General features: G+C 33.9%; 2 long non-coding RNA genes across 4 annotated transcripts; one reads left to right on the plus strand and one right to left on the minus strand.

The window, feature by feature from the left end:
* Nucleotides 1-1993: 1993 nt before the first annotated feature.
* Nucleotides 1994-11045, minus strand: LOC143245102 (uncharacterized). Of its 2 annotated transcripts, XR_013025468.1 has the most exons (4): nucleotides 10587-11045; nucleotides 6514-6640; nucleotides 3471-3562; nucleotides 1994-2154 (listed from the first exon to the last, which is right to left on the minus strand). It is a non-coding gene; the product is annotated as an uncharacterized LOC143245102 (long non-coding RNA). The 2 variants fall into 2 exon arrangements; XR_013025469.1 differs by lacking the exon at nucleotides 6514-6640.
* On the plus strand, nucleotides 5506-18337 carry LOC143245099 (uncharacterized). Of its 2 annotated transcripts, none has more exons than XR_013025466.1 (3): nucleotides 5506-5605; nucleotides 8292-8383; nucleotides 17697-18337. It is a non-coding gene; the product is annotated as an uncharacterized LOC143245099 (long non-coding RNA). The 2 variants fall into 2 exon arrangements; XR_013025467.1 differs by lacking the exon at nucleotides 17697-18337 and adding an exon at nucleotides 8888-10552.
* The last annotated feature ends 5396 nt before the right edge of the window (nucleotides 18338-23733 follow it).

Genomic DNA, 23733 nt, shown 5'->3' on the forward strand with positions numbered 1-23733 from the left:
ACATTTATTGTTTTGTCACTAGATAGTACCATGATGTTAAGTACAAGAGCCAGTTATTCAAATTAAGATATAGATATTCATGACAATATGTTATTATGACTTGTCAGATGTTCAAGTAAAAATACCGGTGGTTTTCTCACGAGACTATTATAAATTAAGGTACAATTAATACAACCTACAACAAACATGGTTTTGATTCTACTTTCTTATTTTTACTGGAAGCAAAGACAATTGTTAGTCTATATTGAAATGCAGTTAGTAAAAAATCTCTGCTAATACGAAACATTGGTTATTACCACCCACTGCAAAGAGAGACATATGTATTAAATCTCACGTTTTCAAAAGGCATTATTTCCCATCGTACATTACGAGGAAAAAAACGTTGTCATTGTTTTTATAGAAATTTAAGTAATGTATCATTTTCATAAACAAAAGTTAATTTCAAAAGAATATCACAATTATCCGTTTTTAATAGTTGTTACATAAAAAAACATGCCTAATCTTACTAAATCGTTTTTGTTTGACACTATTATGACGAAAAAATTAGAATAAATACGCTCGTATAATTTATAATGTAGATTCAAGGTGCCTCATTTCTGTCAGTAGACTTGAATGACCAAAAAACGATTATTTGAGTTTTAATTTATAGAAAAGATACTAAGGCTCCTGTCCTTAATTTTGACCAGAATGAGGACAACAAATAAGTAGCACTCTATCTCCATCATTTTATATTAATGGGTTGAGTGTCACTCTTATAACGCACCCAAAGCTTACAGTGCAAGGAATAGTTTGTGATATCAAAAAAATAAAAGATAAATTTTAACAAATATTTACTTTAGGACGCTATATAGGTGCCTATAGAGAATCCTGACCGCTCTGGAGCATGCTTGGAACAAAATATAAAGTTATGCTTTCTATCAATGGTACTTGGGCATTAGCTTTTCCATGATACTGCAACAACGGTAAGAACATTATTCATTTTCGAAATAGTTTGCAAACTTGGAAACAGGTCTCTAGAGGTGAGAATAATAAGTAGGGATATAAATGTGGCATGAGTAACCTTCATATAAAACAATGTTCTTCATCTACAGTCGTCCCTACACTAAATGACCATTTAATGCAGTTAAGTGTTCTGTTTACTTCTCGACGTCAGTTTACATAAAATGTTACTTTAGCACTTTGAAGCATAGCACTATAAACATTATGGTCAAATCTCTTGTTGATGGAGAATGCCATTCATACATTTTAAGAATCATTAACAAAGTCAGACAGACCTTTAGACGTAACTGGTTGTCTCAATCAAACGAGACGTTAAATGTTCTAAACATCAAATATTACACGTAATTAAATGATAAAATATCGGTGAAGGGGCTTCCCCGTTTAGCCTACAGGAAACTGCTTTTCAACGAGATAGATAAAATTTACAAATTGCGTGTAAAATAATAGTTGCCAAATTATTAACTTTATGTTATATAGATTTTCCTTGGGAACGTCATTAATAGCTACTTTTCTTTCATAAAAATATCTCTTTGCGCTACGTTACAAAAGTCCCAAGTTAACAATAGCGAGAATAGTTGCATAAAATACAATTACCTGTCAGAGTAGATACTACACCACTTTGGTAGAAATCTGAATTATAATCTTTTGTTTGTGGTTAATCAAAACGCTACCGATTGTCTTTCTATTCTGTACCAATCACTGATATCAAGATCTTGTACTTAGCTTTATGATTTACCTTTGAGCCACTAGGGTGCGAGTTACGAATCGATTAAAGGTTTATATCGTTCCCTTAAAAATTTATAAAATAAAATACGTTTCTGTATTTACCTAGAAATTTTGTTGTAGTAAATTAATAGATTATCAATACTGTTCACATGATTTTTTATAAATATATAAATAGCTGTGAAGAAACTCATCCATTAGGCTGTTCTTTAATTTTTAGAAAAATTACAGCTTATAAAAAAGGAAAAGTTCAAAGTTTTTGTCACTATAACATTCAGCACATACACTACTCAGAAATGTCGTTTTGTTTTGTTTGTCTTTCAGAGCAAGGTTACACTTGGCTGTCTTCGTCTTCATCAGATGAAATCGAAACCCCATTTTTAGCGTTGTAAGACTGTAGATTTACTTCTGTTCCACTGGCGGACATTTAGTCTGAAATATTCAAAGCGATGTAATAAAAAAGTACTTCAGTGAACGGAATCTATACCCTGAATAATAATGGTTAATAAAATTGACACTTTACTGTCAGATGATCTATTGTTGGTTTGTAGTTAAGCACAAGTCTGCACCGTGTGATATTTATACTCTGCGCACCAAGAGTATCGAAACGCGATTTCTAATTTTATACGTCCGCAGACATACCGCTACGCTATTAGGGATTTTGATTAGTTAAAAATTACAATGATTTCTGACAGAACTGCTTATCAACCATTTTCTTATTTTAACAAAAAACTAGTTCACAAATACAGTTTGTCTGGCTAATAAATGTGTTGTTGCTAGTTGCGTCTGTAAAAGGGTATTTATTACTATAATAACGTTATATAGATTGTACCAGTTGGACACCTCATTCAGAACAACTTATGTTTGTGTTTCCATGCCATATACCATATCGTTTATTACATATCAGAACCGAAACATGCCGAAAGTTCTTATAGGAAATACTGTGAGATGTCGATAAAAAACCAAGTTAACGTCTGTACACCTAACTCATAATTTTTACTACCTCATATGTCATAACATTAGACACACTATATATCGGTTTATTTTGAAGCAAGTCTAGCAGAATAACGTTCTATATGTTTCGTTTCTTTACTTCAGGGATGAATTTCGGCCCTTTTGTAATGGACAGATTCAGAATAAGTAGCCCTCCAGTGGCATAGCTATATGTATACGGACTTAACTAATAAAAATTGGGTTTGGATACCCATGGCGGGCAGAGCACAGATAGCCCATTGTTTAGCTTTCTGCATAATTCGAAACAAAAAACTCAGAATAAGCCTCGAGACACTAGGAGGTGTTAATCAACGAGAATGTAAGTTATATGTTTGAAGAAACAATTTAAAGTGTCACTAGTTAAGACAATAAAAATATACATTAGAAACCAGGTTTCAATACTCGTGGTAGGCAGAGCACAGATAGCCTATTGTATAGCTCTGTGCTGAATTACCAATCAACAAACATATATATATATATATATCACAACATTTATAGCACAAACAAAATTTGAGAAAAATCCAAGATAAAGCGGTCACACAAGAAATGAACACTCGTAAGTTTTAAGATAGTTTCCTTACAAAGGCCTTAATTAACTTGAACACTCCAACACTCATACGCTTATTTTAGTACTCATGAAGATTCATAAGACCAATGAGAATCTTAACTGGCAACAATGAGAAACACAACATACCTAAAATATTATTTAAAGATAGGTTTCAGAAAGTGTGTGTATTTTTTTATAACAAACTTACATCAGGCTATCTGCTGAGTCCACCGATGGGTATCATATCCCTTATTTTAGGGTTGTAAATTCGTAGACTTACTGCTGTACCAGCGGGGAACTCTTCAGAAGGCATATTGGAAACAATACAAAATAAGAAACAAAGAAACATTTCAGAAATTATGTGTCATGCATTATTGAAGCATAAAGTTTATGACCTAAACAAATTATATTCCTATTCATCTGCGTTTGTCCACTGGTCAGTTTGTTTGTTTGTTTTGGAATTTCGCACAAAGCTACTCGAGGGCTATCTGTGCTAGCCGTCCCTAATTTAGCAGTGTAAGACTAGAGAGAAGGCAGCTAGTCATCACCACCCACCGCCAACTCTTGGGCTACTCTTTACCAACGAAAAGAGGGATTGACCGTCACATTATAACGCCCCCACGGCTGGGAGGGCGAGCATGTTGGGCGCGAACCCGCGACCCTCAGATTACGAAGCGCATGCCTTAACGCGCTAGGCCATGCCAGGCCACCACTGGTCAGCAATAGGCTACTAACAACGATAATATTTAATATTTCGAGTTTGATTTTCTGCGATGGACACAAGTGATAGCCCAATGTGGCTTTGTTTTAAAGAAAAAACTGCAAACATACACGTAACAATAAATCAACAACAGTTTTGTTGCTGTTTTTGGATATTCTGTGTATCATTTGAAGAAAATCTTTAAACAAATATTTTCATTTTTAGCAAAAGGAAATACAAAATAAACTTATACAAAAATATTCAAATATAATCTACACAATAATTTTTTTCTTATGAAAAAATAGAGAGAGAGAAAAAAAGGTTACCGCTTTGAAATCCGTGAGGGTTTATAAATCCTATATCATTGGTACTTGCTTGTTTATTATATTCAGCGCAAAGTTATTTGAGAGATATCTGCGCTAGTTGTATCTAATTAAAAAGTGTCCAGCTAGAGAGAAAGCAGCTAGTCAACACCACTCACCACCAGTGAAGAGTGGGATGGAACACAACTTATAACGTTTTCTCGATTGAATGAACAGAATGTTTGGTGGTAAGATTCGAGCTCGCAACTCACAGATTGCGAGCCCGGCACCCTATTTATTAAGTACTCATTGACCGTATCCAATATGATGGTCAACATCGCTAATGAAGTCGATCTTCAACAATACGTCTTGACATCTTTGATTAAAGATCTTCCACTCTAAATAGACATTCCAGGACAACGATTTAAGCAAACCGAATACACAGAAGTCAATGAAGGTTCAATCATCTGGTTTCACGTTTTTTTTTTTTTTGGGGGGGGGGAGTACACAGCATGAACACTGGTCTCGTTCTTAAACACTTGTCTTGACATTTTATCCTTAAAGTCCAGGCAACAGGTTGACCCCGATCACATTGTATCGAGGCTCAAATAAGACTTTGATGAGTTGAATGAGGATTGCTATGTCCGATACCCAAGAAGCTTTCATGGTAGTGACGTTTCTCGATATTTAGCTACAGGGTAAGTCTCTAAAAAATTTAAATAACTCTGCAGACAAGCCTGGCGAATTTTATTAAAATCGAAAATTAAATGTAATAAGTAGTGTGCAGTTGTGAAGTGAATAGAAAACTTGTAATTTCATGTACACATGCTGAATGAATAAAGATATATTTATGGTTTTTATTTACCAGAGGGAACAAATGCTCCTTTTCCCTCTGCGGATGGACGCCTATGCTTTAATCTCACAATAATTGGTGTCGATACACATTTTTTATAATAGCTAGGGCTTATTAATGCTCTACCAGCACACGATTTGTGTATGAGGAACCTGCAGCAACCATAAACCCTCACTAGGAATGTTTTTTTAAGTACTCTGAACCAGGCTGAGAAGTTCTTATGATTTATGGAATACAGCCAAATTTCTGTTGCAGTCGTTCAAGTACACTTAGGCCTCGTCTATTGTTGCAACAAACTTTTATATCTTATCTCTTTTCTCAGAACTTCTCTCTCTCATTTACGTGTCCGGGAAACAGCCTGTAAAAATCCTGCAATTCTTTGTCAGTTATCTCTTTCACAGTGTCTATAGCACGTTCAACTTGGTAGTTATCATCTTCATAAGGAAATTTTAAACAACATGATTACAAAGTCAAGTGGAAGATTTGTGGTAAAGTGTTCTTTGGAGAGGTTTTTATCCTCATTTATTCTATATAGATTGTGTTATAGATAGTTTTCTGTTATATAAGTATGCACCACACTTCTAATATATTTGATATTTTACTATATGAATGTCCGGAAAGAAAAATAGTATAATATCTTAACTATGTGCCTGCATATTGAGTGGTAAATGGTCAAACATTTGCATCAAATATTTTGGTGCTAAATGTGTCGTCCGAACCTCCACGCCCGCATTTGCAGAAGTATGCCACTGTATTAGCGTATGCATACGAATATTATATACTATATAATTATATTATTATTATCATTATGTAGGTTATTATATAATATAGATTAATGAAAATAAATACATTTTAATGAAGTTAAATAGTAAAATAAGTAAAATCACAAGGAAGGTTTGTTTGTTTGTTTGTTTTTGAATTTCGCAAAAGCACTCGCAATTTAGCAGTGTGTTAAAACAGCAAATCTAAACCTCTGACTAATTATATTAGTTTGTTGTAACTCAAAAAACAAGCGAAAACAAAAACAAATTAAACAAAAACACTGCATCAGCTGTAAAGATCCCAGTGTGAAATCTACAATGTGGGATTATAAAATGCATTCTATGTTTTGGAGGTGACTAAAGATGTTGAAGCCACATTGCAGTGGAGTTACACCGTCTATCAGTCTTAACCTCCTATTCGTCAGACTCATACAAGAAATAAAGAGTAGTAATAGATATAGAATTATAAATAGAAATTAAAGGGTGCTACAGATGTTGGGAGCTTCAGCACTAGTATCTCGCTCTTCTAATTTCTATACGTGCATTTTAATATTTGATAATACTTAATATGTTATATAGATTTGAGGCTCCAATGAGTCTAGCATAACTTTGTTTAGAATTAAGCACAAACTTACCCTTTGAAATTTCTGTGCTCTGCCCACCAGCGGTATCGAAAACCGATTTCTAAAGGTGTGAGTTAGCAAACATACCGCTGTGCCACTGGAAAAGGGGTGTGTGTGTGTGCTTAACATCGGGAATATGCTATTGAATTAAAGAACCGTTGTGGTACACAAATCAGAATCTGAAACTACGTCTTTGAAACGCATGTTACGACATTCATAATAGTTTTGGTTTGGTTTGAATTTCGCGCAAAGCTACTCGAGGGCTATCTGCGCTAGTCGTCCCTAATTTAGCAGTGTAAAACTAGAGGAAATGCTGATAGTCACTACCACCCACCCCAACTCTTGGGCTACTCTTTTACTAACGAATAGTGGAATTGACCGTAATTATAACGCCATCATTATAACGCCATCACGGCTGAAAGGGCAAGCATGTTTGGTGTGACAGGGATGCGAACCCGCGATCCTAAATTACGATTTGAGTGCCTTAATCATCTGGCCATGCCAGGCCCCATTCATAATAGAGTGACTGACTCCATAAGAATTTTTATAAAGGAAGTCTTGTTACAAGAACCTTGTAAATCAAGTTAGATACTGAATAATGTGTACTACCCATCTTAAAGTTGCCGTTTGTACCATCTTAGATATGTTTTGTAAATGTTTCTGAATGTAAAAAATGAAACATTTAATATAGTTCTTTTTCTTTACAGCGCTTCTTAAGTGAAGTTAATTTTATAACCAAATTATATAACACCAAAGCCTTTATTTGATTTTGTTTTCATATTTCTGCACGGTAGAACAAAGTTGCCATGAGATGTAGTTGTGTTGCACCATTAATATTTATTTTACACCATAGAGGGCGACATGGAATGTTTAAAACTACCCTCTATCAATCTTCAACTGTAGAAAACATGGAGTATGGATTGTGCAGGTAAAATAGTGTTGAACAATACCGAAAATTGTAGAGTTGACTCAAACTAGCGGGTTCAAGTGTAGAAGATGCCAGAAAACTAGATAGTTGTAGACACTAGTTTATCTTGGTCGAAATGTACTTCACAGTTAAAGATATAACAATCATTTGAATAACACTCTGTCGAATCGATCAAAACTACGATGGTGTTATTGCTTACAGTAAGTTTTTATATTGCTTAGTATATATAAAAGCATCATACGCAATAAAACACGATTCTAGACTTCTGTTATTGTGGAGTTATTGGAAGTGATGGATGGTTTACTCGTTGACGAACTCGTTTATTAGCAGTTGAGAACATTACATAATGTTTTCAATTATAGTACTAAATATAATGAAATACACTGAGAAAAATATTTTACTTAGAGATACAGTATTTATCCATCGCTGTATCTATTTCTCGTGACCTGGGATAGCCTAGCGGTTAAGACGTGCGCTTCGTAATCTGAGGGTCGCAGGTTCGCGCCCGAGTCGCGCCAAACATGCTCGCCCTCCCAGCCGTGGGGGCGTTATAATGTGACGGTAAATCCCACTATTCGTTGGTAAAAAAGTAGCCCAAGAGTTGGCGGTGGGTGGTGATGACTAGCTGCCTTCCCTCTAGTCTTACACTACTAAATTAGGGACGGCTAGCACAGATAGCCCTCGAGTTGCTTTGTGCAAAATTCCAAAACAAACAAATAAACTGACCAGTGGACAAACGCAGATGAATAGGAATATAATTTGTTTAGGTCATAAACTTTATTCTTCAATAATGCATGACACATAATTTCTGAAATGTTTCTTCGTTTCTTATTTTGTATTGTTTCCAATATGCCTTCTGAAGATTTCCCCGCTGGTACAGCAGTAAGTCTACGAATTTACAACCCTAAAATAAGGGATTTGATACCCATTGGTGGACTCAGCAGATAGCCTGATGTAAGTTTTTTTATAAAAAAAATACACACACTTTCTACTTTCGTAGCTTTGTGCGAAATTCCAAAACAAACAAAAAAATCTTTTTCTCGTCAATATTTCATAATTAACCAATCACATTTAAAGAAAGAGTCTTGTTTGGTAACCTCTTCATCTCATAGGCCTCTCAATTGAAATATATCAAACAAATAAAAATCAAATAAACTAAATCGATAAATATTCAAAATAATGAAAATAGATACATTTAGTTAAAATGCGATGTAATTAAACAAATATCTGAGTTTTATTAGTTTGGGATTATTAGTTCACAAGATTTCAGTGTTTTCGATAAACTGTAAGTTCAAGTTCATGAGGCAGGATTTTTCTTTCGTTTTTGGTTTTTTTTTTTTTTCTATAGTCTTCTAAACTTCAGGCATATCTCGTTTTAAACGAAAAAAAGTTGTTATAAATAACGCTTATCTGTACGTTGGATTATACTATATGTGACATACGTTATTCATATTACAGAAAGAAGAAACCGAAAATAAAATTCACTCTTTATGTGAGAAGTTTTTTAACACTCATCGAATATTTCACTATGTTAAAAAGAGGGAAATCCAGCTTGAATATCTTGCAATGTATGTAAGTTAGACATTAGAAGCCCGGTGCTGAACCAAATCTGACCGCCTATTTTTTTCTGGATTACAACAACATTTAAATGGATTAGAATCATTGAGCAAATAGCTAGTCTGGTATGATATGTAAATATTAAAACTAAACATGTATTGAACTACAGTTGAATCATGAATATGATATAAACAATTCAAATATCCAAGTAAATGAAAATCTTTGAGATATAATACGTTAAATTAAAACTCGGATACAGTTGTAATAACTACATCCGAGTTTCATTTTATATAGAGTATATTACAGGGTCAATAACTTATGAATGATTACAACGCCTCAAGCGTTCATTTTATGTAATGAAGTTATTTTATATTTATCATGGATTATTTACCGTAGATAACGGACAGCGCTTCATTTGGAATTGAACTTTTATAGTTTTCCTTGAGATGTTGGTTATCAAATTGCATTAATGTTTCCCGATTGTCAAGGATGTTGCCATAAATGTGTGACGACACATCATAATTTTGCAGATGATTACTTTATGCAGTAGAGTAAAAACACCCTGATTTTAAGGCCAAATTAAAAATAATTTGCTGAAGTTCTTAAATGTGTGGATGTATCTTATGGAGTAAGATTTCAGTTACAATGTAAGAGGTGCAAAGTCACTAAGCGTAACTTTTCAGACAACAATATTTTGCGACACAGTGACAAAATGCTGATTCGTTTAGGCCTAATTTACAAACATCGTCTGAAATATGACCAGCGATCTAGCAAATTCTGTGCTGCAGTTAGACGGAAACTTACTTTATAAATTTATTGGTATGATCATATGATGATGATGAACTGTTACATTTGGAAAATTAAAATATTTATAAATCTTATTGTCTATTGTTCTTAAAATGAAATCAAAATTTTAATGGAATGTTATACTTTAGCATGTAGGATCTGAGATTTAAGTTACACATACCATGAAATAGCATTAATTAATTAGATTTTAGGGAAAATGAAACAGAAGAGGGACGTAGAATGAAACAGTTATTAACTAGTAATTTCAGGGAGAGTGAGAGTACCCAGAATCTAATATTTGAGGCCTCAGACCACGAGTAATAAGTGCTGCCCACTCTCGGGCTACCAGGTAACAATTGATCTGTTACCTTCATAATTAGTCAATATTTGTCCAAAAATATCAATAATACACAATAGACTATCATAACAATTAATATTAAATAAAGGGCCTATGTTATACCGTAAAATGCTACATAAAATGACTGATTTTCACTAAAAAGAATGAAGATGATTAGTTTGTTCTGATATGCCAATCGTTACGTATTATAATTTGTCACGGACGAGTCTCCAATTTATTATATTCCGTGCTTTACCTATTACGATTTTAAATGGCCGGGAAATTTAATTTTAATTTAGAAATTAATTGAATTTCGATATGTATCAAACTTATGAAATTTGCCAACAAGACTGATACACACAATTTTCTTTCTCAATACAAATATATTCTAATATACAAAAAAACAATACAATTTACAATAATAGTTATTGCAAATAATTATTAAAAAAACACTTCAAATTTATAAACAATATTCACTTTTCTATCTAGTCTGCAACTGAATATTGTATTAACGGTCCCGGTCCACAAGGCACAAATTACTTTTATGTTGATACACAAACATACTTCACTTGACGGGAATGCCAGATAGCTCTATTCTTGTTTGACCTAATGCGTTTTACAATCTCACTTTTTACCGAGTAAGATGTCTAATCTACTTGTAGGAATACTAGCGTCCGAAGTAGAATGGTTCGTAATGTCTCAAATAAATAAACGATCTTAGTCTAATTCTGTAGTTTTCCGATTAATAATCGTTAATCACAATTATAATTTCCGATGGCTTGTGATGGCTTGCTTTCATATACCAATCACGCGGATTCTCAAACGTTTAATAATGTTCAAAAACACACTAACGTTTTCGTAAAATAAATATTGTTGATTCCTACCCTCGAAAATCTTCTACAAATTAGAGAACAGGCGGGACATGCGCAATACACATCCATCAAATATGTCACATGCGTGAGACTGAAACAAATGTTGGTATTAAAAGAAACGTAAAACGGTACATCTATTTCACAATGTAATGTATAAAACATTACAAAATATAGTTTTATGTTCAATAGACTGTTTATTGATAAGTATTAATGTTATGTTATGTGTTGAAATGATACGTAACATGGATAATTTGGCCTATCAGACCAAAAAGCTGAAATATTTTATCCTAGTATATCACACATAAAATATTAAATAAGATAAATATTTTCATTAGAATCATATCAAGTTTAAATTGAACACAAAAGTGATAAATAATTTAAAATCCTGAACTTAAATAATGAAACAAGCTTCTGCAATCAGGTTACAGAAGAGAATATGTCTGTCTTATAGAAGCTGTAGTCAATTGGAATGTTTCAAACTAATATAACTTGTTTCCTGATAAAAACTACAAATAAAACTTTATTCCATTTTTGCTCCTTAACAGCAATATCTGTCTTTTTTAACATTGTATGAGATATCACACCAGATGAACTGTACATTTACATCAGAATGTAGCTATTAGCTTAACATTCCACAACTACACAACTGTTATCCATCAGGCTACGTATTGTGACAATGTCAAAAATTATCCAAATAGTGGGTGCTACCTTTTCTTGGTGAGATATCTTAACTTAAAAAAGTATTTGTTCCAAATATTGGAAAATTCTTTGTGTGGAAAAGTTAAGTTTCCAAGTCTAGATTGCATGCTATCATTTGTGTTACTTTGATTTTTAAAGGGATTTATGAAAAGTTTAACAAACTGCAATTGCATTAGCTTGACTCTGATTTTCACTACTCTTGCTTAAACAGATTTTGCTTTTATATCATTTTATATCAATGTTGTAAGTACTACATCGGCACATTTTTCCATAAAACAGAAATACTAACAAACCCATGAGCCTATGGCATGGCCAAGCGTATTAAGACGTGCGACTCGTAATTTGAGGACCTCGGGTTCGCATCCCCGTCGCGCCAAACATGCTCGCCCTTTCAGCCGTAGGGGCGTCATAATGTTACGGTCAATCCCACTGTTCGTTGGTAATAGAGTAACCCAAGAGTTGGTGGTGGGTGGTGATGACTAGCTACCTTCCCTCTAGTCTTACACTACTAAATTAATGACGGCTAGCACAGATAGCCCTCGAGTAGCTTTGTGCGAAATTCAAAAACAAACAAACAAACTACAAACCCATATTCAGCATTTTCAACAGATATAAACTTGTATATTTCAACAGTCTCATCAATCAGCTTCATTATTAAAATTTTATGTCCTACACGAACACTATCTGCGCTAGCCGTCCATAATTTAGCAGTGTAAAACTAGGAGAAAGGCAGCTTATCATAACCACCCACCGCCAACTCTTGGGATACTATTTTACCAGTAAGTAGTGGGATTGACTGCACGACTGAAAGGGCGAACATCTTTGATATGACGGGGATTTGAACCCCTGACCCTTTGATTACGAGTCGAACGCCTCAACCACCTGCTATACGGGGCCATCGGTTGAGTAAAAGTCTTCGACGACTTGTCAATTGTTGGGTTAATCCAGTATTAATTTCATTTTTAATAAAGCTATGAGTTTCTTGTAATATAATTTTTTTCTACAAACTTCATATTTGAATTCACATACATATCGTCTAAGTAACTGAATAGTGTATCACGGTACATGGAATTATCTACTGAAATTTTACTTAAGCAAAATAAATTCGGTTTTATATCTTTCTCCTTTTTATCAGAGAAATCATCTCATAGATAGTTGGGCTGAAGCTTCCAGAGTTTTTGTTAAAGAACCAGAAACTTTCCAATAAAACTTCTAAAAAACTTACAAGAGATGCTTGTAACGGACTCCAAGTAATAACTTTTTTCTAAATCAGCCACGAATGTTATTAAGTGGCAGTTAATTAGTAAGCTTGTCGCAACTACTTGGAAAGCTTGTAGCGTTGCCAGATACAAAAGTTTGAGTGGACTTGAAGTTATGACGGACAGATATATTGACGTATGACATACTGGAGTTACTAATGCATAAAGTATATATCAGTGTTAGGTATTACAATTTATCTCAGATGAATATCTGATTTATTATATGATGTATTACGATTTCAATTAGCCAGACATTTTAATTCCTTTTAGAAATTAATTGGATTTCGATATGTATTAACTTTATGATATTTGCCAACAAGATTGATACACACAATTTTCTTTCCTAAAACAAATATATTTTAACATAAAAATACAATTTACAATAACAGTTATTACAAATAATTGTTTATGTTAAAAATTATACAAACTTACAAATAACGTTCATTATTTTATCTGGACTGAAACTGAATATCTTATCAATGGTCTAGGTCTATAAAGCACAAAATACTTTTATGTTGATACACAGATACCCTTCACTTGACTGGAATGCGAGTTAGCTCCATTCTAGTTTGGCATAACGCGGTTTACAAGCTCACATTTTTACCAAGGAAGATATTTAATGTCCTCATAAAAATAATAACGTCCGAGTAATTCATTTAAGTTGAACGGTTTGTAAACTTCCTGGTCAAATTCCGTAGTTTTCCAATTAATGAGCGTTAAACACAATTATAGCTTCAGAGGCTTATAGTATACTGACTATAGCTGACCAATAATATTCTGCTCTCTCTCTCGGTGCGTCGGTTTATATAGTTTAAGACGAGATTCTCGAATGTTCAACAATGTTCGAAGACACACTAGCGTCTTCGTAAAACAAATGTTATTAATTATTAGTCTCGAGAATCTGCTACACATTTGGAAAACAGACAGGATTTGCGCAATACACGTCCAATAATATACATCAAACTAAAACAAATGTATAAAGTAAATCCATTGAATTTAATCACTGGGAAAAGGGGAAACATCAAACACACATTGACTTAGTGGATGTTGAGTGAATGTTCACCTCACCCCTGTTACTTAACCAATGTTGAGTGAATGTTCACCTCACCCCTGCTACTTAACCAATGCTGAGTGAATGTTCACCTCACCCCTGCTACTTAACCAATGCTGAGTGAATGTTCACCTCACCCATGTTACTTAACCAATGTTGAGTGAATGTTCACCTCACCCCTGCTACTTAACCAATGCTGAGTGAATGTTCACCTCACCCCTGTTACTTAACCAATGTTGAGTGAATGTTCACCTCACCCATGCTACTTAACCAATGTTGAGTGAATGTTCACCTCACCCCTGTTACTTAACCAATGCTGAGTGAATGTTCACCTCACCTTTGCTACTTAACCAATGCTGACACCTTAACCAAGTGTTCAAATAAACTGAAATGTTCACCTCACCCAGTTGTTTTTTGTTGAGTGAATGTTCACCTCACCCCTGTTACTTATGCTGAGTGAATGTTCATCTCACCCTGTTATATGCTGACACCTCACCTTTGACGTGAAAATAACATACTATTTGACAGCTAATAACCATCGCCGTATAAATAGATAGATATAACCATAACATATTTAATATGAAAGAAGAGAGACCACGGCGAACATATTTGATTTTCAAAGTTTCGTAATAATGAGTGTTCGTGTACGAAGCGTAACCAAAGTAACGTTATCATGGAATCTGGAGTGAAGTAAGATCACTGAACTTATACAGTTAACAAATGACATGAAATATTGTGCAAAGCATCCCATCTTATCATGTTAGCACGTCAATGTACTAGATCGACATCTTCAAAAATATTACATATGTAGATTTATTATACCTACATGTGTATGTTTCACATGTACATGCTTTTTTGTTTGTTTGTTTGGAAATTTCGCACAAAGCTACTCGAGGGCTATCTGTGCTAGCCGTCCCTAATTTAGCAGTGTAAGACTAGAGGGAAGGCAGCTAGTCATCACCACCCACCGCCAACTCTTGGGCTACTCTTTACCAACGAATAGTGGGATTGACCGTCACATTATACACCCCCACGGCTGGGAGGGCGAGCATGTTTAGCGCGACGCGGGCGCGAACCCGCGACCCTCGGATTACGAGTCGCGCTACGCCATGCCGGGCCACATGTACATGCCGATAACAAGAACAAAATACAATTTCCCTATTTAAAGCTGTCGTTAAGACGTTATACCATAACATATATATGTATACAGTAACTGAAATCGGCTGCTACTTTTATATTCCAAAAGTAGCGTACAAAAACTTTTTGTCATAGAGAGAGATACGTATCTAAGTATCTTGTTATTCTCGTAAATATGCAGATCAGAAACCCCTGTAGGTTATTTTTGATCGCAGTTCTGTTTTGACGAGTACATTATAATTACATTTTTTATACTTGCAAATTACATATTATAATTCAAAATGTTGCAAGATTGTGTATAACGTCTCCCCGCTTCCGGACTCATTTCTTTACGAATCGACATTTTTCTTTTGCACCTTTCAATCCCCTTTTATGCATACCAGCATAACATACTAAATATACACGTAGATCTTCCATATATGGATATAGATGAAATAACTCGCCATGGAAATAGATAGATAGATGATGGTTGAAAGATAGGTTTGTTTACTAGCTTGTTTTTGTTTTGTTTTCAATATTCTAAAGCTCATCTTTCTCTCTTGACGCTTGTACATTTCTAAAGATAAAAAATAAAATATAATAGATGGCGTGACAGTAAACATATATCTAGATCAATTAAATCAAACCACAATTAAACGGTATTTCATCTCACGACTAAATGTCACGACACTACAGATATAGTGAATCAATAAAGTTATTTACTGCGTTTATCTGTGCGACGTAACGATTTACTCTCAAAATGAGAGAAAATGAAAATGTACCAATTTTCTAGCGATATGATTCAATGTGCATGACATAACATAAGAAGACAATTTCACAACCATTACTCTTTCTTTGGCTTCGAAAAATCATTTTGTAGCTTCACAGTGTAGAATACAAATAAAACCACAAGTGCTTAAAGAATACCTATCATTCACGGCACTGGTAGAATGTAAGTCTATTCAGAAAGTAGCACAAAAACGAGTACTCTGAAATGTAGTATGGCTTACAAAAAGGAAACGATATAATGGAGTAGGTTGTGTAGAAATACCCCAGAATGTTTCAAGTCGAGATGTTTAATGGTACCGGTTTCTAGGTTGTGTGGAAATACCCCAGAATGTTTCAAGTCGAGATGTTTAATGGTACCGGTTTCTAGGTTGTGTAGAAATACTCCAGAATGTTTCAAGTCGAGATGTTTAATAGTACCGGTTTCTAGGTTGTGTAGAAATACCCCAGAATGTTTCAAGTCGAGATGTTTAATGGTACCGGTTTCTAGGTTGTGTGGAAATACCCCAGAATGTTTCAAGTCGAGATGTTTAATGGTACCGGTTTCTAGGTTGTGTAGAAATACTCCAGAATGTTTCAAGTCGAGATGTTTAATGGTACCGGTTTCTAGGTTGTGTAGAAATACTCCAGAATGTTTCAAGTCGAGATGTTTAATGGTACCGGTTTCTAGGTTGTGTAGAAATACCCCAGAATGTTTCAAGTCGAGATGTTTAATGGTACCGATTTCTAGGTTGTGTAGAAATACCCCAAAAGGTTTCAAACCAAGATGTTTAATGGTACCGATTTCAATTTAGAAACTTCCACAATAGCAAGTGTAGACACTGAAAGGTAACTCAAAGTTTCGAAATGTCTTACGTCTGTGTGGAAATTCTATAAATATTGTTGACTCTCTGGTCTACTGGAGGCAAATGAATTTCAAAATCTTAATACGAATTATTACCATTCTACATTTTGGTATATAGAAGGGAATTAATGAGTGTCTTTGAATGGAAGGCTAACGTTTATCTTCAGACCTGCAGAAACAAATGATGCTATTCTATTATTCTTAAGACATGCAGACTAATAAACAGGTTTTATAAACTATATATAATTATTAGAGTTTCGTGGAGTAACGTTCCATCATAGATCCAAGCCGTAACGGCAAGGGGAGACATGTTTATCATCTATATATTAAATTATGGTAAATTCATGATTATTCGAAAGTGTAATGCAGCCTCGGTATGGTTATGACAGTATAAACGTCACAGTCCCTTTCTAAGAACGATATTTATATAACGAAACTGTTAAATGTGGTAGGAACAAAGGACATTCTTAAAAAATAGAGCCATAAGTATTAATCACGGAAGAAAAAAAACTTATACACTAGAGATTTTATAAGAACAACAAGCTACAAAAAAACTTACACAGCAGAATTTTTATAAAAGCAACAGAATCTAGAAAAACGTACACAGCAGAGCTTTTATAGGAGCAACAGAATCTAAAAAAACTTACGCAGTATATATTTTATAGGAACAACAGGCTGCAGAAAAACTTACACAGCAGAGTTTCTTTATAAGAGCAACAGAATCTAGAAAAACTTACATAGCAGAGTTTTTATAAGAACAACAGTCTCCAGAAAAACTTACACAACAGAGCTTTTATATTGGGTTGAGGAATAATTCGTGAGCGTTTTTTCAAGTTAAGAATATATTCATAAATGAAACGCTTTCGCAAAATATTTCATGTCATTTGGTAGATAATTTTTTGCTCTAATAGATGGTATGTTTGATTTTCATATGTCTTTAATTTTTGCTTTCATTTTCAGCTCATTAAATGGAATGTCAAGTGGACAAAATCGAGCATTTTCGACACCATCTGCTTTTCGCATTTAATTTCTTGCAATTTCGTTTAAAACAATGCATACTATATACCTAGGTATTACATGAAATAAAGTATCATAATAAATGTTTTGGGTGTAATGTGTTCATGCATTGAAGTATTGTATAGTCTTGCATGTAATGCTTGAATGAAATTATTTAAAAACGCTCACGAATTATTCCTCAACCTAATAAAAGAACAGAATTTAGAAAAACTTTTGCAGTAGGTATTTTATAGGAACAACAGTCTCAAGTTGAAGTTATAGAACACACCACTCCGGAACAACACCTTTATCTGCATAGTGAAGATTACTCTTATGAAAATCAAGCATCTTGTGTAAATAAACAAAAACAGAAATCTCTGCGATGAAGCTGATTTATTCTTTGATATACCAATAAAGATATAATAAACAAGCATTGAAGCTTGGTGAAGATTGAAAACCGAGAACTTCATACAATACCCCTTGAAATCAACAGCTGCTTCCTAGAAAAGGATGGTTGAAAATAGCTGGAATTCCAGCAATTCTATCTGACCACGTATCAGTAAAATCAGTCGAAGCAACTTTTCGGACACTGATGTGCTCAAATGTAGTTTGGGAAACACGGATTATCGTGCACTACAGAAAGTTTACCTTGATTTGTAGTCTCTCATTAACTCTTGGTATAAAAATCGCTACAATAAAAATTGCTTTCTCAGACAATACTGCATAACCATGGCTATCAATTGAACATGATTGATAATGGAAGATACTTTGAACGTGGTTTACGCAATGCATGATTAACCTTCAAAATGTTTTCAACCTCTATCTTAAGTAAAGAAGACAAAAATGGTTTTTTGTCGTAACACACAAAACTAAATTCTAAAGTTGATAACAGAGAAAGTAAATAACCCCAACAAAGTAAGATCGTTTAAACTACAACTGTGAGTGTTACTGATAGCTGTTTTTATTAAGAATGACAACAATAAAATAACTAACAGATTGGAATGATTTTTCAACACTTACTAAAATGCCCCTTTCCAATGAGTAGAATAAATGTATATTTCTCATTATTATTATTCTTGTTGTAATGAGAATGTAAGAACTGGAAATTATCTTCCATATATTGCGAACCGTTGTATTTGTCCGCTCGTTCGTCTGTCTCCTGTTTAAAAAGCTGTGCACGCAGATGAAGCTCAACATTTACTTTTGAAATGACGTGAGAGCACACACGAATAATGTTTATGCCAGGTTTGATTTACAAACAGAAAGTTCTACACTAAATAGTTAGGAACTAATTACACTGTCATTCACATTTCAACATGTGACGTAAACTTAAGTAATAAAAATGTAGATTTACTGTATGTTATTGTTTAGCAGCTCGTAACATGAGTGAAATGATCAACAGTTACTTTGCATGATGAACGGTGTAAGTAGTTCAGAGCTTTGGCTATTAATGAAGGTAAGAGTGCAACACAATTTACTTTTCTAAAGTCCATGAAATAACTTAAATTGATAGATTAACTTAAACTTCCCTGTCATGGGTACTTTTGTTTGTTAACAATGCATTAGTGATTTAGTCACTATCAAATGTCATGGGATTCATTGTTTGTGGTTGTTATTAAGGCTCATTTATCATTCTTTAAAATATATTTGATGAAGATTTTAGTTATTTCAAAAATAATGATAATTGTTTGTCTTAAATTTCACGCAAAGCTACTCGAGGACTATCTGCGCTAGCCGTCCCTAATTTGGCATTGTGAGGCTAGAGGGAAGGCAGCTAGTTATCACAACCCCCCGCCAGCTCTTGAGCTACTCTTTTACCAACGAATAGTGGGATTGACCGAACATTATAACGCTCCCATGAAAGAGTGAGCATGTTTGGTTTGACAGAAATTCGAACCCGTGACGTGACCCTCAGATTACGGGTCGAGCGCCCTAATCACATGGTTATGCCGGGTTCTATCAGGCAACTTAGATGTGATTACATGTTTTACGTTGGCCTTAATCAAAGATCTCTGTTTGGTAGACTTGACAATATAGTTTTTCTCTCTGAAACACCTGCTTTCGTTATGATCATTATTCGTATAAAATCATACATTATAATGTAATAGTCGTATTTTTTGTGTCACAATACAACTCTTTTCCTAAATTCTTATCTTTAAAACATAATTTCGTATCTCATATGGATTAAAATTGCATCCAAAATTAATGATAAGAAATTTGCTCTCTAAAACACATAAACTCTTCATATCAATTTTTTAACTGAATCACATTTTATTCCACATGAAATTTGCGACAGTACCTCTACAACTGCTAAAAACTTTAGTTGGAACTATACACTATACGCATTCATTATGCATGTGCTCTTCGTCCACTGATTAAAGTGCTAGGGCCTTCCAGTCTCAACACATTATCTAATTTACTGCCAGAAAATAGAGCGTATATATAAAATTGTCGTCACACTGAAGTACCGGCTACTTCCTCTGTAAAGGAATATGTTTAATGGTCAGTTAGTAAATCTTGGTCTCTTATGCACCAGGGAGAACAAAGCTGACTTTATTACTTGACTGATTCATTGTATCAAAATAGAACTGAGAGAAATTCAGAAATCCGAAAACCCTATTTCTGCTTTATTGTACTCTTCAATATCTCAAAAATATAATGAGCGTTACAGCGCCCTTTTAAGTAAATGATAACAATTTGTAATTGCAGCCATATTGTAATTTCAACTTGTATTCACCTGGTTTCTCTAAAAAGGTATCTAAGTTTAAAAAGATTCTAATTTTTAGGGATGTTATAACAAACACGTTGTCAGCACCTCTTATAGAAGGAAGGAAGAGCATCACAGACCATTTGTGTTAAGTAAATAAAATAACGACTCCAGAATGTATCTTTAGTGGCATCTCGCTGTTAGAGCTTCGTTAAGAACTATTTATAACTTACAGCTTTGTTGATCCTGTAGAAACCTCTGACGAAGCTGTAATAGTGAAATTTTGAGCCAATAAAGATATATTCTGCAGATATAGATCATTATTTTGCTTACATAATGGAAACGTCTCATAATAAACTCCAGTTTGTATTAAACGCAGTTAAGAAACTAGTTTTATAGGTCATTGTTTTGACACATAATTTGGCACATTAATTATTACATTAATACACTATAGCTTTGTTGCACTCCTGTTAGGTATTTAATTACTATTTGTTGTATATCAGTTATTTTTATTATTTGAGTATAATAATTATTTATTGTTTAAAACGTTTATTATTTATGGTTATTATTACTAAACAGTCCATCTAGTTAACTGCTAATTTATCAGGCAATTTTGTCACAACTATTTTATGAGCAAGTTTAGTAAAATTACATAAAACATTGAGATCATGTTTAATAAACGAGTTTCCACTTTTTATGTCAACAAATTAAACATTAATATAAGCAGTGGCTTTGAAGGGTTGCGGCTAAACATTTCTGTAATTTTCCTTTGTAATAGTGGTATGCTAAATTTTTAAGGTGTAGACTTTCGGAACTTGTCTTTTGTTTTATTTATCTTGTTATCAGAGCAGAAAATGTTGACTCGGACAGCTATGTTGCTATTAAAGGCAAGAATATGTCTGTTAATTTTTTTGGTAGGTCATGGTGTTCTTTGCAAATAAACATACAGAAATTTCCAAGAGATTTTGTGAATCCTGCATGAAGAGTTTTATCACCAGATAGTTTTATGAGCTTTCATTGGCAGATAAGAAGTTACGCTACCATTAAAATAATTTCAGATCTAATCGTTTTCTTCCATTGATTTTTGGAATTAAAATGCAAATTGGCATTGAAGTTTTCACAACACAATAATTTAGTGAGATATAAACTGTTGCTTAGCTTCAAAATACTGCTATTCTAGCCTTGCAGTAACAAGTTAAATTTGTTGAGTTTATCAAATATATCATTCATGTACCATATTATTAGAAGCTACTAGGGCCGGATTACAGATGAATAAATATACAAAGCTGGTCTTTCAACTGCATAATGCAACTGAGTACTTCCTGTGAGACAACCAAAATAACTCTATATGCAGCATAATATTGTTGTATGTGGATCCAATTTCTCCACAAAGTACAGAAAAAAAACAGACTCCTGTTCAAATTTTTTCATCCACAAAGTTTACAACACTAACAACATCTTGTAGTAATTTCATTGCTTCGAATTGTAATTTATTTACAGCTAGTACTTCTATGATGCAATGTGTCAATATTGCACATGGAACAAGAGTAAACACCTTGGTTCTGGACCCATTCTTAATTTTCTTAAATGCAGATGCACCATCAGTGCATACCCTAACAAAATTAGTCCAAGGAGAACTCTTTGTGGCGAAAAACTCATCACCAAGAGAGAATATGGCTTCCCTTGTATTGCAACTGTCCTTTACAGTGCTTATCTGTTGAAATTTTGTGCAAGGTTACCTAAGGTCTATCTACAATAACCAATCCTAATTTAAAAGTGATAGACCAGAGGGAAGGCAGATAATCAACACCACCAACTATTCTGTATCAACGAATAGCAGGAATAACTGTCACAGGTGAAAGGAGAAGAAAAGTTAGTGACGGGATTCGAATCCGCGATCCACAGATTGCAAGTCTAATGCTCTAATCAACAAGCCATATCAGGAGGTTCCAGTACTTGGCGAGCTAATAACGCACTGCAATTGTTTCCCATCATTAATAACTCCGTGAATGAAATTAATTTTTAAATAATCTTTCTGGTACTAATGAACATTAGTATATGGTCTGGTTGTCAGTTTACTGATGGAATCAATCGAAACAGAAATCAAGGAAGTGTTTGGTCCAGCTACAAAGCCATCTGTTTCTCGTTATTCATTATCACTATCATTTAACGGTTTCTTCTGCTTGTTACGTTTTTATCCCTTTCTATTTCTTTGCTTGTTTTCGAATTTCGCAAAAAGTTACATTAGAGCTATCTGCGCTGGCCTTCCTTTATTTTGTGGTGAAAGTAGAGGGAAGGCAGCCAGTCATAATCAACCATTGGGTCCAACGACAGCAAGTTGTTTTCTATGCCACCATGAACGCAAGTGGTTAAAACACTGCTTACGTGAATTCTAACTTGTCCTTTAAAAACGTCATGTTAATGACACTTTCTTGCTGTTCGAACAATCTCTTCACGTTCCCAAGTTCTTTTCTTACCTTAATTCCTAACACCACAATATCAAATTCAAAATCGAAGAAAACGATTTTTTACCTGTTTCTGAATGTCAGGATTACCAAAGAAGGTGAACTTATTCTATCTCTGTGTGTCATAAAAGGACTTTTACTGGCCTCCACACAAATATGAATAATTTTATCCCCAATTTCTTCAAACGCAATCTAGTTATATCAATGATAAATAGAATTTTTAATATTTGTTTTAATTATTTTATTTTATACGATGAAATGACCCTTCTACATAAATACATCTTTAGTAATGACTATCGGACTGGTATTCTAATAAAGATTACACGCACTTTTTTAACAAATTTCAACCACCAGCCAATGAATATTTCCTCTCATTATCTATTTTCCTTTTATCGACTCGCACTCCCTACCAATTAAAAAACAGCTCTCTCCCCTAATTAAAACGTTCTACACTCAAATTCAGATTAGAATAATAGACCTGGCCTCCACATTAAATACCTGTTTCAGTACATAGATCAAGGATCTAAACTTCTACGTTTTTGGTTCGTGTATAAATATATGTGTAGTTACTGTAAGATCATATTAATAAGCAAGACAAAATGTCACTTAGAAATTAGAGTCTTTGAACATTCAGGAGTACCTAACAGAACCAACTTTCCACTACTTAAACCCAGTCACTCATCCATTCGCATACATTCTCAAACCACAGGTTACAATATCTCATTTACCGATTTCATGAATAGACCTTAAACACTACGTAAAAGAAAGTCTACTTACAACTAGAGACTGCCCGATCTTATAAGAATTCACAAAGCTCTTAAGCTAAATT

This window comes from Tachypleus tridentatus, chromosome 1 (assembly GCF_004210375.1).
Source record: "Tachypleus tridentatus isolate NWPU-2018 chromosome 1, ASM421037v1, whole genome shotgun sequence".
In the NCBI taxonomy this organism is placed as follows: Eukaryota; Metazoa; Arthropoda; class Merostomata; order Xiphosura; family Limulidae; genus Tachypleus; species Tachypleus tridentatus.